The following is a 14,454-nucleotide window of genomic DNA, read 5'->3' as shown; positions in this document are numbered from 1 at the left end:
AATTCCGCCACTAGGGGGAGCAAAGGAAACACAAAACAGGTGAACCAGCATATCTCTGCACGTGCCAAAAGCGAAACCTAACAGCTCTGCGTCTGGGTAAGAGGCACTATGGTTTCCTATGAGCTTCACCGCTGTTATGTTGCTATAAGGATGATCAGTAGTGACACCCTAATGACCAAAATGTCGTCAAAAAGAAGTGGAGTGCTGAACTTTCCAGGAAAAATGGACAGAGTTTAATTTGTTCACAGAGCTGAATGCAAAACCTGCATGCTTGTTATGTCATCAACAGGTCGCAGAGTTCAAAGAATAAAAAATTCAGCAACACTATGAGACTCACCATAAAGAAAGGTTTCACCGTGTCAGATGTAAAATATTCAGTCTGTATAAAATTGAATAGACCAACATTTTTTTTAAGTGAAACTAATTTTGTTTGAGATCCATTGGCCCCAAGTGATTAGGCTACTATGTTGGTTGAGGCATTTTTTTCCAACTGAGTAAAAAAACTAAAAAAAAGCTGTTATTTTACTTTTACGTTACTGGTCCGACCCACTTGAGATCAGACGGGCTGAATGTGGCCCCTGAACCAAAATGATTTTGACACCCCTGTTTTAAACATTTTAAAATATTCATTTTTAATCATGTGGAATATTATTATAATTCTACGTCTTCTTTCAGAACCTCGGATTTCAAAATCAATATTTTCCAAAGTAGCTTTGTTTTTATTTCATGTTGCTGTTTTTCACAGTGGCGTATTTATTTCATGAAGAGCTTTTTCAGGAGACTGTGTCTGTCTGTCAATCAAACTAGACAGGGCGAAGACTCTTGTGATTGGCTATTCCTTTACTCAGACATGAGCAGCAGCACCCTGACTACATCGATCGAAGATGTTTCAGCAAACGTGACGGCGCAATGCACACCCCTCAGCACTAGGGGGAGTGTGCACCTCAACACATCCACAGTGTTACCATAAATTGGGCAGTTTTGGTTCTAAATTTGCGGATAAAAGTGGCTTTAGGGCGAGTGTGCATAATTCAGGTGATTCTGTGGTCGGTTCTGCGGTTTTCATCTCCTCATGAACATCTAGTAGTGGCCTAAGTTAGGCTGGGTGGCTGTTGGAGTTCCACAAAACTTCTGTGAACTGGAGTTCCATAAACACACCATGTGTGGGAGGAGCTAACAGCTAATGTTTTAGCCTGACTGCCACCTGGGGGGTATTCCAGGGGGGTATTCCAGGAAGCATGTTTAAACTAGCCTGACTTTAAGCCTGAACTCTGGCTGAAATCCGCCTGAACTCGCTTACTCTGGGTATGTCGGTTCCAAAAGACCGGATATGAGTTAGCGTAATTACGCTCGACTTGGTAACCCTGGGTTAGTGCACGTGCGCGGCATGTTCATAAAGACATTCTCAATGGATCGCCGATTTACGGAGTCACCATGGAAACGCGTGGAAAAAAAAGAGAGCGCGACACTTCAGTGAGACGGAGTCTGAGATTAATGACGGCGTATGAAGATTATATGTCCATCAAAAAAGTAACACGGCTGCATCATCAAAAGAAAGAGTTTCTGCTTGTAGTAGAAGAACAGACAAAGTAAACGCACGAGTTTCTGATCTTGTTTCCATTTTACTTGTAACGCATATATATATATATATATATATATAACGTATCCAATTTTGCCAACTTAAATGAAATACTTCTATTGGTAACAAGTAATTGAGTTAAATTTATTCAACCTAATTTCTTACTTCTATAAAACTCAATAAATGTTTATACAACTCAAATTTATGTATTTATCTAACTAAATGTCATATTACTCCAATTCAATTAATCTTTTTTCCATCTTAATTCAATCAATCAATCAATCAATCAATCAATCAATCAATCAATCAATCAATCAATCAATCAATCAATCAATCAATCAATCAATTTATTATTTGTATAGCACTTATAAAAGCCAAGGCAACCAAAGTGCTTAACATAAAATCCAATAAAATCACAAACAATATGATGCAATAAAGAAACAATCACAATAAAACAATAAAATCAATTGAACAATAAAAGCAATAAAACAATAAAAACAAGAAAAGAATTAAATTAATAAAATGAACAAGTCCCACTAGATACGCTCACTGGAGTTAAAAGCCTGAGTAAAAATATGTGTTTTTAAAAGAGTCTTAAATTTACTGACAGTTCTGGCAGACCTCACAGAATAGGGGAGAGCATTCCAGAGTTTAGGACCTGCAACTGAAAAGGTTCTGTCTCCCCGAGTCACAAGCCGAGTCCTGGGAACCACTAAAAGCATTTGATCTTCAGACCTAAGGACTCGACATGGACGATAAACATGCAAAAGCTCAGAAAGATACTGAGGTGCCAGACCATTCAGACATTTAAAAACCAAAAGTAGAATCTTAAAAGAAATTCTAAAAGACACAGGCAGCCAGTGAAGTGAGCGTAATATCGGGGTTATGTGCTCACACCGTCTGGTCCCCGTTAACAGGCGGGCCGCTGAATTTTGAACCAGCTGGAGACGGCGGAGCAGAGACTGATCCATACCACTGTACATAGAGCTACAGTAGTCCAGTCTAGAGAAGATCAAGGCATGAATCACTTGTTGCAAAGCGTGAGGAGGAAGATATGGCTTGACTTTGCTAATTAGCCTTAAGTGATAAAAACTAGACTGGACTACAAGACTGACCTGTTTGTCAAATTTAAAATGCCTGTCAATTAATTAATTAATTAATTAATTAGTTATATTTCTTGAACTCTCAAATGTCTAAGTTTGAGCCGGCAGATATACTCATTTTTATAACAATAAAAAAGACGGGGGGAATGCACGGAGTGCAAAAATTCGTGAAAGAATGTACCGTCATTGTAGTTTTTTATTTCAATTGTAGGGGTGTCATATAAACTCATCATCCTCTCCTTCACTCTCACTCATGGTGAAGAGACGTAAGCTCAGTAGGGCAAAATAACTCGGCAAGACACAGTTAAACAGCTAAACAACTAAACACATTTGGTTAAAAACCCACACTTAAACCCAAATCCATCCAGACAGACAAAGGGAATGATATCCCAGAATCCTTTGCGGTGCCAATCTAACAGCAGGACCAACGTTACACCTGCTTCATTGAATTAATTTGAATGAAAGTAAAATAACTGTCTGAAAACTACGTGTAATTTTTAAACCGACTTAAAAATGGTTTATTTTAACTGAAACAAATAATTAAGTTAGATCAAAGTAAAAAAGTTTATTTTTCCAACATCCATATGTGGTCTTATCATTCTCTCATGGTGGAAAAAGTATTATCTGAGCTTCTTCATCCACTAAATCATCTTCAAATGGACACGCCATGCTGCTTCACCTCTCTGAAAACAAACTAACCTTCAACTAAACCTGCTCCAGACCAGGTTATGTTCAGAGCATGAGTTGCCATGGCAACTTGACCTACCCTGAAACATACCTCCATTTCTGGAACTGAAAGCTGAGGGGCCAGTTGTTCAAAAAGTTTAATCTGGATCAAAATGATCCGGATTTGGAAATCACATTTTCTCCTATGCAGGATCAGGTAATCCGTCTTACTTTTATGCCGGTTTTTCAAAGCATCATTGGACTGGATCACCCTGATCCAGATACACAGTTTTCAAGATTACCAAATCCGTATTACCTGTGCTCTAAATGGGACAATATATCACAACACGGGCTACCAGCTATGTAAAGAACAGGTAGAAGAGCCAACATGGGGTCACTGGAAGAGTTTATTCTGAGACAAAACACAAAAATAACAAACATCCGCTTCCATTCATAATTTCTTTACGACCCCTCATCTGAGTCACAAAAAAATAAAAAAACAAATATATATTAACAAATACATTGTGGATATTTTGAAAACGTCTTAAATAAAATGGCTAAATGTCCAATAGTTAACAAAATAAAGAATGTTCAGGGAGTTTTTTAATCTGAGGAGGAGAGACCAGCATTTCCAAGCTCTGCTTTTAGGAAGCGGATCTGCAGTTCTGCTTTGGTTGTTTTTACTTTACTGAATAGCTTAACTGGTAGCCTATGTCTACTGTGTCTACTTCATCACTGTTACAACGGTTACACAAGTCAATTGCAAAATATAAATAAAAGTATAAACACTAAATGAAACAAATGTATTATTTGACCAATTTTAAAGTTTTTCTACGTTTCCCTCCTGGAATCCACCTTTAAATCCTACCCCCTGTTGGGATCAGGATAATCCAGTTTTTTTGGATCAAAGTTATCCAAATCCTACTGACAAGTTTTGAACAACACAAACTGAAGGTTTGATCCAGATTAGAACTAGGATTGGATTCTGTGATCTAATCTGATTTCAGATTCCTTCTTTCCCTTTTGAACAACCGATTTTCAAGATTTGATCCAATCCGATCACCAAAATCCGATCAGCTTACCTTTGAACAACTGGCCCGAGGTTATCAACTTCCTTAGCGTCAAACTTACCGTGAGAGCTAGCATAACCTGCTTTCTGGAATACCCCCTGGAGCTGTGGCTGTGTTTATCTCACTTAAAATGCATGAATGCACAATGCACACGGAGATTGTTAAGAGATCAGGTTTATTTATTTTGAATAGTTCCACATGATAATAATGTTTCCATGTTTGAGTTCATGAGATCATCCCAGAGAGTCTCTGCTTCAACTCCTGCAGTCAAACTACGTCTTAAATTACGTGTAAATCAGAGCGCCCAGCGCAAAAGTGTGTGTGTGTGTGAGCGCAAGTTAAGGGTCCGTTGTTCAGTTTGCCGGAAAAGTAATAATAAAAAAAGTATATCCAAAGTACAGAGACTGAACGGGGAAGTGAACCCCAAATCAAACCCCGGATCTCCGCTGCGTTTTACAACCAGAAAGAGAAACGTCATCGCAGGAAAGGTTCAACATTTTCTCAGAGAGGGAAAAATAAAACCAGAGGACCTGATTATAATCATTATCTCAATGAAAATAGAAAACATATCATAAGGTTCAGGGGCCTGTTTCAGAAAGGAGGTTAAGTGTAAACTCTGAGTGCGTTAACCCTGGAATCAGGGAAACCCTGGGTTTTCCGTTTCAGAATGGGAGGTTTGTTAAACCAGAGTAAACAGAGTAAGTCAAACCCGTTTCTGAAAGAGAGGTAACTTATACTCGGAGTCAGTATCCATGGTTACTTATGCTGTGAACCTAACCTGGTCGGGAGCAGGTTTTATTCTCCAAACTCAAAGTTTCTGCCGGTCCCCTCCCCTTTTTAAAGACGAAGCGGTATTTTTCGCTTTAACCTTCATTGCCCAAATTTCCGTCACACAGAGACGGTCTAAGTGACAAGAATGGCTTGTTCTTTTTTGGAGGACCCAATAGACGAGGAGGCTGCATTAATTCCTAGAGAAATACATTTACGTCGTGCAAGGATTTTGAGAAGACTCGATTTTTTGTCATTTCCCCATACGTTTTTGTTTGAGCGTTACCGTTTTTCGTTGCAGTCAATTACATATATACAATGAAAACAACATTAGGTATTGCTAAGTAGATGTTTCATATGTCAAAGCCTACATCCATGACATGCTCAAATTTGACCTGATTGAATTATGTTTTTATACTTCATTTTTAGCTGCTGCCGTTCTTTTAATTCCTGCAGGATTGCATCTAAATGAAAATGAAATCAGGGACATTGAATTAGATTAATGTAACGCAGACCTCTTTTTTTCACGGTTGCCATGGTGACTCGTGATATCTGCGCTCCATTGATAATGGCTTCTTATAGTCGCGGTGCGCATGCTCACCTCTGAATCAGTCCACTCAGAATTGATTGACCCAACTCGGATCAGCTTCTCTGAAACAGAAAACTCAGAGTTGTTAATGTCCCGATTGACCAACTCAGAGTTCAAGTTCAACCTCAGAGTTGGTTGAACCTCCTTTCTGAAACAGGCCCCAGGAGACCCAAGCAAGTTGTTCCGCTATCCGCTGCTGCCTGGTCTGCAAATGAGCGTTTAGATCCCGCCCACTTTCACTGATTGACAGACAGAGACATTCTCCTGAAAAAGCTCTTCATGAAATAAATAAGTCATTGTGAAAAACGGCAACATGAAATAAAAACAAAGCTACTTTGGAAAATATTGATTTTGGAATCCGAGGTTCTGAAAAAAGACGTAGAATTATAATAATATTCCACATGATCAAAAATGAATATTTTAAAATGCTGTTTTAAAATAATGAACATGTTTTTAAAGCATAAGGAAATATATTGAATAATATAATGGCTAATTTAAAATCAGTGTGCAGCTTTTTCACAATTTCATGATCTTTTTATATATTTATGAGAGATTTATTGGTTGATTGTGTATTTGCATGGGGTCATATTTATTTATTGAATTAAATATTTATTTATTTAATTATGAACAGTATAGGACTCCATAGTTCACTTGCAGCCTCATCAGTGACAAGCGGGGATCTCATCAGTCAGTCTCTGCATTAAAGGATCCATGAGAAAAGTGATCTGCGGTTGTTTCCGTCCAGTTGCGCAAGCAGCGTCACGTTCTGCGCTATATTCATTTGGATTGCAGCTTTCTGCTGTGAGCTCCTCAAAGAAGGAGAGTGGGATGATAGCCGTTTGGAATGTGCACTTTGAAAAGATTCAACTTGTTAATAAAGGAGACAGTTTGTGTCAGATCAGGAAGAGTTTTTCATTTTCTCCAGGATACATTTTGTTCTTTTCTGCCATGAACAATGTTACTGCTTCCAAAAGCTCATAATGATAAACATAGTGACGCCATTCCGTTCAGTAAAAAAGGAAGAATCCTTCCGTTCTTCCAGAAACGTCCTGTGTTTATCTTTATACTCTGAATTTCACCATTTTGACCATGAGGGTTACAGTCTGCACGCACATCAAATCTTTATCTATGTGTTCCGGCATTCGGCGTAACCTGCGCAAGTGATTGACAGTCGGGAGCGGCATCAAACACACACTTCCAAATTACTTTTATTATTATTTATTTTTAATACCCTCTGATGGTTTGAGTGTGGTTTAAGAGGGAAAAAATTATGAAATGAGGCACAGTATATAGAAAATATGATGACACGCAAAGAGCCACATGCTCATTGGCCAAGAGCCGCATGCGGCTTGAGAGCCGCGTGTTCGCCACCCCTGCACTAGACAGTGCGCTGAACCTTTTTTCTTCAGTGATTTGTGATCTTCATTGGTGTCCATGGATTACATGAAATCTTTTCACCTTTATCCACCTTTGTCATGGTAGGGAGAACACGTCAGTGGAAGGGGGGGGTCATCTAAGATAGCACAAGGGTTACAAAACAGCTGTGTACATTGTTAGGGCCCGAGCACGGAGTGCAAGGACCCTATTGTAATTCGAATGTTTATTATTAGGGCCCGAGCACGGAGTGCAAGGACCCTATTGTATCTGTTAGAGTTATTATTATTATTATTATTATTAGGGCCCGAGCACGGAGTGCAAGGACCCTATTGTATCTGTAAGAGTTATTAGGGCCCGAGCACGGAGTGCAAGGACCCTATTGTAATTCGAATGTTTATTATTATTATTATTATTATTATTATTATTCTACCGGAAGAGTCGCCTTTTTGAGGCCTTTAACATACCCCAAAACTCACCAAATTTGGCACACACATCAGGAGTCGCGAAAAATTTCGTATTTTATAGGAGATTGGCATGGGCGCAGAAAAACGGCTCGATAGCGCCACCTACAGTTACTTTTGTCCCGACGCCCCGCATACGCTTTAACGTACAAGCTTGATTTTTACAGGGCATGTTCTTCAGATGGAGACCTACAAAAATATTATTAGGGCCCGAGCACGGAGTGCAAGGACCCTATTGTATCTGTAAGAGTTATTAGGGCCCGAGCACGGAGTGCAAGGACCCTATTGTAATTCGAATGTTTATTATTATTATTATTATTATTATTATTATTCTACCGGAAGAGTCGCCTTTTTGAGGCCTTTAACATACCCCAAAACTCACCAAATTTGGCACACACATCAGGAGTCGCGAAAAATTTCGTATTTTATAGGAGATTGGCATGGGCGCAGAAAAACGGCTCGATAGCGCCACCTACAGTTACTTTTGTCCCGACGCCCCGCATACGCTTTAACGTACAAGCTTGATTTTTACAGGGCATGTTCTTCAGATGGAGACCTACAAAAAAGTCTGAAAGGACCCACCTGTCACTCGCACAGGAAGTCTGATATATTGAGGTCAATATGTCATTTTTGCTTCATTTTGGACATTTGCAGGCCTCACTCTAGAGCGAACTCCTCCTAGAAATTTGTGAATAATGACTCCAAACTTTGGTTTTGTAAACTAAACACATGTCCGATGTTAAATTGCGAAGCTTTTAAGTTTTTACGGATGTTTGTGACCGTGGCGGCGCGTCGAAAATGGAGGTCATTTTGAAAACACGCCATGAAAAGAAAAATGGCCATTACTCAGCCATGCAAAATCCAATATGATCCAAAGTTGATATGCATGATTGTAGTCTGACTCTGAACACATCTGCAGTGGAAGAATCTGGAATAGGTGTAGCGCCACCTGCTGGTAAAAGGAAATGACATGTTTTACTTGGAGCATCACTGCTCCAAGTAGGATGAGCCGACACACCTCAAAATGATGTCCACCTGTTGAAAAGCCATTGATGTTTACTCTGATAAAAAGCTATAACTTTCAATGCGGGGGTGTGGTCGTGACAGAGCGGCGAAGTTGGGCGTCTCGCCATGCACACAAAAGTTGCTCTCACGTGCACATTCCTTGTCCAATCTCACTGAAATTCAATAGAGGTGATGAGGCTTCCATTTTGAACCCATGGATATGACAATCTTGGACGAGTTCCATAGCGCCACCTAGATATTGACAAATACATTTTATGTCACATTCTGACCTATCTTTTCTCTGTGCTTTGTCCGACATTCATAAAATTACAACAGGAGATACTCACAAGGGTCTTCTCTCATCGTCTAAAGTTTCATGGGTGTACACCTGACGGTGCCTGCGCAAGCCACCACCAAACAGGAAGTGGTTGATTGCGTTGCAGTCAGATAATTAAAAATTCATAAAAAATCAGCCGTTTGTATCACGAGGCTGAGATTTCAGAATGAGAGGCCTCTTACATATCTCCAACTTAGATACACAGCACTTGCATGGGTGAACAAAAAACGGCTCAATAGCGCCACCTACAATGTTTGTTTTTGAGAGCCCCGCCATGTTCTTTAACATACAAGCTTGATATTTACAGGACATGTTCATCAGATGGAAACCTACAAAAAAGTCTCTTGGTGCCAAGCTGTCAGTTGCACAGGAAGTCTGCTATATTGATGTCAATATGTCAGTTTTGCTCTATTTTGGTCCTTTGCAGGCCTCGTTCTAGAACGAACTCCTCCTAGAGATTTTTGAACAATGACTCCAAACTTTGGTTTTGTAAACTAAACACATGTCCGATCTTAAATTGCGAAGCTTTTAAGTTTTTACGGTTGTTTGTGACCGTGGCGGCGCGTCAAAATTTGAGGTCGTTTCGAAATCACGCCATGAAAAGAAAAATGGCCATTACTCAGCCATAAATAATCTAATCTGATCCAAATTTGTTGTGCATGATTGTAGTCTGACTTTGAACACATCTGCAGTGGAAAAATCCGAAACAGGTGTAGCGCCACCTGTTGGCAACAGGAAATGACATGTTTTACTTGGAGCATCACTGCTCCAAGTAGGATGAGCAAACACACCTCAAAATGACGTCCACCTGTTGAAAAACCATTGAAGTTTACTCTGATGAAAAACAAATCTTTCAACGCGGGGGTGTGGTCGTGACAGAGCGGCGAAGTTGGGCGTATCTCGCCATGCACAAATGTTGCTCTCACGTTCACATTCCTTGTCTGATCTCACTGAAATTAAATAGATTTGATGAAACTTCCATTCTGAACCCATGGATATGACAATTTTGGACGAGCTATATATGTTCATAAATGATCATGAAGCATGATCATATAATCAAGCTTCATAGGAAATCAGCCGTTTGTCTCAGGAAGCTGAGATTTCAGAATTAGATGCGTCCTACAAAGCTCCACGTTTGAAAAGCAGCACTATACGTACGAGAAACATTTAACCACCTTAATCACCCTATTGTGCTGAAAGCAAATTTTTGGACATTTTGACTCAAGCAAATATTTTTATCATAACTTCTGTTTAGTTTATCAGCACCAAAATAAAAAATATTTACATTTATAAAATGAACTGGTCAACTCTAGGATTTTATTTATTCAATCTTACATCCTCAAGCTTTTCATCAGTCTCCCCTGCTGCAGGAGTGGAGTTAGCCCCCCCCCCACCCCCCGGCTGTGTGCTCACATGTAAATTAGCCAGGAGTGGCAGACAGAAAGTAGAACAGTTAGAAAGCCTAGTTCAACACTAAAATACAGCAATTTCCTTTGTTTTGTTTGTCTTTTATACATCCTTAGCACTAATCATTGCTTTTTTATTCATCCAAAATACAATTAACTTTATATTTTATCTTTTTTTTTTTTTACAAACAAAATATATGAATGTGCTCCAAAACAAAACCCAGCCTCAGTACACTCCTACAGATGTAACATCAGACAGTAAATGTCTCTTTTATGCTTTTTTTAATCAATGCTGCAACTTCTTTTCATTTCCTTTCAATACATCCAAAGAAATTAAACTACAACGACAACAAACACAACATATAGCAAATGTCTCTAAGAAGATTGTGTATATACATTATGTACCACCTTTAAACACCAAATAAATAACAAATCTTTCTAATACAATCACAAAAAATGGAACACAAAATGTAAAACCCAAATTAGAAATTGCAATTTTAAAAAGATACATTTTTCAGCAGCTTTTCAAAATCAATCACATATTTTACTCTTCTGTGGATGAAACAAAGAAGTCCAGAGCAATGTAGCCACTTCTCCAAAGTCTCTGTCACCTTCAGTTTTACACAAAGTCTGTGAAAATCCACCATACATTGGTCACATGTATTCAGAGACCTGCTAAAAGTCCACAATTGTAAAAGCTCTTATATAGACAACTGTTTGTTTGCTTGGAGCTCTAAATATAAAAAAATGCTTTTCTATCACCTAGACACAGATGGAGAACCATATCAACTGGATTAGTAACAGGGAAACATGTTTAGGTTTAAACTTACATCAATAGACAACATGAAGCTGTTCTTCACATTTTTGACCTAAACATGTAAACACATCCTTGGCTCTGCGGTTAGGAAATGGTAATTGGGAATCTCTTCATACCAGGAGCCAGCCTGAACATTGGAACATCACCACAGTGCCCATCCAGACTGGGACAGCAACGGGGTCCACTTCACAGCCGTGAGGCTGCTGTGTTTAACTCCAGCTGTCCCAGCAAGGGAGACAACTGCAGCAACATCCACTGACCAAGCTGGCAAGCCCTGGCAGAAAAGATCCCCACAAGAAAAACACTGGCTCAGGCAGGCTGGTCAATAAAAAAATATAGTTTTGCCAATGTCTTGCAGCTCGCAGATCAAGTGGTTTAGTTTTCCAGTAATGTCAGTCAAGAATACAAGTTCAGATTCACAATGTTCATATTCACCATATTCAGCAGATATCTCCACCAATAGCACCTTAAAAATCCTGTTCTGTTTTGCTTTGCAGCTGAGGTTTTTTATGATTTTCACAATAGGAGTCATTATATGTCCAGAGCCAATCACTTCTGCACATAAGGCCTACTGGTGAAAGAAGCAGCAGTAATGCAGACATTTTGGAAAGTCTTGGTCAGCTTTACAGTGAGTGATGAAACCTGTTTGTCGGTCAATCATAGCAGGAGCCCCGTCTGCAGGTATGGCTACCAGCTTTTCTAATGGTACCTTTTTCTGCACAAAAACTCCTTCACCGTGTTATACATTTCAACTCCTCTTGTAGTTGTCTGTTAGGGCAGATGTGTCAGGAATTCTTCTCTTGTGGAAACCAAAAGCTATGCTGTACTGTTGCCGTCCACAGACTCATCACACTGGACGTTAAACCACCTGCACGTTGTAAGATCCCGGTCCAGCTAATTGGCCAAGTTATCAGACATAGCTGACACTCATCTAGACATTGTAGTGAAAATTGAATGAGTTCTATTGTTCTCATCCTTAGGGACAGTGATAGCAATTATCATCATTGCTTGTTTCTTAATCTGATAAAAACCTTCTTCTACTTGATGAGAAAATGAGCAGGTCTAAACGAGGCTTAGATTTAAGAATTTTTTTCATGCTATATGCATAAGTCTTTGTCCTTTAAGGCAACAGATTATAGTCCCCCCCCCCCCCCCCCACAGGCTGCTGTCATATTAACATTAGCTTGGAGCTCCAGAATGGACAAGAAAAAACGACGAGAATGGCTCGAGCAGGGCGTTGCTCACGGGGCGGTCGCTCGTGCCAGGCGGTGGCACGTGCTCGGGCCCGCTAAATGCTACTTGTAGCTTTAATTATTATTATTCTTTTTCTTCCGACGGAAGAGTCGCCTTTTTGAGGCCTTTAACATACCCCAAAACTCACCAAATTTGGCACACACATCAGGAGTCGCGAAAAATTTCGTATTTTACAGGAGAATTGGCATAGGGCGCACAAAAACGGCTCGACAGCGCCACCTACAGTGACATTTGTCCCGAGCCCCCGCATATGCTTTGACATACAAGCTTGATTTTTTCAGGACATGTTCATCAGACGGAAACCTACAAAAAAGTCTCTTGGTACCAAGCTGTCAGTCGCACAGGAAGTCTGCTATATTGATGTCAATATGTCATTTTTGCTCTATTTTGGACATTTGTAGGCCTCCTTCTAGAACGAACTCCTCCTAGAGATTTATGAATAATGACTCCAAACTTTGGTTTTGTAAACTAAACACATGTCCGATGTTAAATTGCAAAGCTTTTAAGTTTTTACGGATGTTTGTGACCGTGGCGGCGCGTCGAAACTGGAGGTCATTTCGAAAACACGCCATGAAAAGAAAAATGGCCATTACTCAGCCATGCAAAATCCAATCTGATCCAAAATTGATATGCATGATTGTAGTCTGACTCTGAACACATCTGCAGTGAAAGAATCCGGAAAAAGTGTAGCGCCACCTGCTGGCAAGATGAAATGACATGTTTTACTTGGAGCATCACTGCTCTGAGTAGGATGAGCCGACACACCTGAAAATGACATCCACCTGTTGAAAAGCCATTGAAGTTTACTCTGACAAAAAACCATAACTTTCAATGCGGGGGTGTGGTCGTGACAGAGCGGCAAAGTTGGGCGTCTCGCCATGCACACAAAAGTTGCTCTCACGTGCACATTCCTTGTCCAATCTCACTGAAATTCAATGGATATGATGAAGCTTCTATTCTGAACCCATGGATATGACAATCTTGGACGAGCTCTATAGCGCCACCTAGTTATTGCATTGGGCACATTCTGCCCTGTATTTTCTCTTTGCTTTGTCCGATGTGCATGAAATTAAAACTGGAGATACTCAGAAGGGTCCTCTCTCATAATCTGAAGTTTCATGGGTGTACACCTGACGGTGCCTGCGTAACAGGAAGTGGTCGATTATGTGCACCCAAATAATAGAAATTTATTATAAATCAGCCGTTTGTCTCAGGAAGCTGAGATTTCAGAATTAGATGCCTTTAATAACCTCCAGCTTTGATATGTAACACAATAGGGTCTATGAGAAACTTCATACCTCTTTTTTCCTATGCAATTTTGGACTGAACAAAGATTTTTAGCATAAATTCTGTTTAGGTTATCAGCACCAAAGACTACACTTTAATAGGCATTTATGTGCTACTGCTTCCTAAAAAAATTCAGAATGATTGAAGTTACAGGTGACATCTTAGAGAGCATTACATCCAAAAAGGTCCGAAAACGTCTTTTTAGGCAAAACTACAAACACCTATTTTTTTTCATAACTTAATCATCATATATCAACACCATTTATTTTTTTAAATGTAGGGATCTGTGTTTGCTGCCTTCCATATTTTTTTCAGAAGTCCAGGTGAAACAGATGATTTTAAAAAAATCCTGATTCATCCCAAAACCTGTGCTTTTTCCGTCTGGACTCCAAACAAGTGTGTTTTAAAATTACTTATGCTTCAAATATCCACACCAAGTTTCACACGCATATAGCTGAACATGTCTAAATGCTTCTTGAATATTCTTTACAGATATAAAATGAACTGGTCAACTGTAGGATGTCATTTCCTCTTACATGCTTCAGTCTTTTCCTCATGCTGCAGCCTGCTCCTCAATCTGCCCTGTTGCTGGAGTCAAATTTCCCCCCCCCCCCCCCCCCCCCACACACACACACACCAGCTGCCTGTTTATATGCTAACTAACCCAGAGGTGAGGTGACAAGAGTTTAGACACAAGAGGGAGGGCAGACTGCTTTTTCATTTGTTTTGTATGTC

The sequence above is a fragment of the Oryzias latipes genome, chromosome 9 (genome assembly GCF_002234675.1).
Source record: "Oryzias latipes chromosome 9, ASM223467v1".
In the NCBI taxonomy this organism is placed as follows: Eukaryota; Metazoa; Chordata; class Actinopteri; order Beloniformes; family Adrianichthyidae; genus Oryzias; species Oryzias latipes.
This window is presented reverse-complemented; position numbering follows the sequence as displayed.